We start from the raw sequence: 859 nt of genomic DNA on the forward strand, positions 1-859 counted from the left end.
TAGATGAAGAAATTGAGATAAAAATTAGAAAAAACTTGCAAACTCTCACTGTGTTTGTGTGTGGGGGGCGTATGTATACAGGGGATCTTCAAAAAGTTCATGGAAAGATTCAAATTATGTTTTAATTCTATTTTTCCACAAACTTTTTGAAGTACCCTCATATATATATATATATATATATATATTCATATCAGTCAAAGAACTCTTCTAGACACTGAGAACTGAAAGAAGTTTCTCCTGCTTTTTCAGGAAAGGTAAACTGCAGGTATAGTAGACCTTATTTTAAATTGTTCATTAGGAGTGCTATTTTTTTTTTTCCTTTTTGTCCTTTTTACTGACCGGTAACGGGATCGCATCCCTCGGTGTCGCGCCCATACTGGGGACCGGCAATGGGATCGCAACCCTTGGTGTTGTGCCCGCACCACGCTTAGCCTGTGAGCAGGAACCGGTCTCCACATGGGATCCGAACCCTCGGCGGGAGCACCGCCGCGCTCCTAAGCGGCACACTCTCCAGTGCGCCACCGGGCCGGCCCGGGAATGCTATTTAAGTGAATCACAGTTACATGATTGGAAAGAGAGAAAGCAGATTAAAAGTCAAGGAATCAAGACCTATAAGAGGATGAGTAAGCATGACAATGATAAACAATACAAGAACACCTTCTAAAAATGCACAGATACAAAGAGAAAGACGAATACAGATTTAGACAGATTTTCCTTTATATTTTGTCACCTTTATCCATGTACCTTCATAAAAGTGGATATATTAAAAGTATACTTTAATTTCTATATGTAAAACACATTTGGGCCGGCCCGGTGGCGCACTGGATAGTGCGCCGCTTGGGAAGCGCGGTGGCGCTCC

Source organism: Galeopterus variegatus, unplaced genomic scaffold (genome assembly GCF_000696425.1).
Source record: "Galeopterus variegatus unplaced genomic scaffold, G_variegatus-3.0.2 Scaffold16941, whole genome shotgun sequence".
Lineage (NCBI taxonomy): Eukaryota > Metazoa > Chordata > Mammalia > Dermoptera > Cynocephalidae > Galeopterus > Galeopterus variegatus.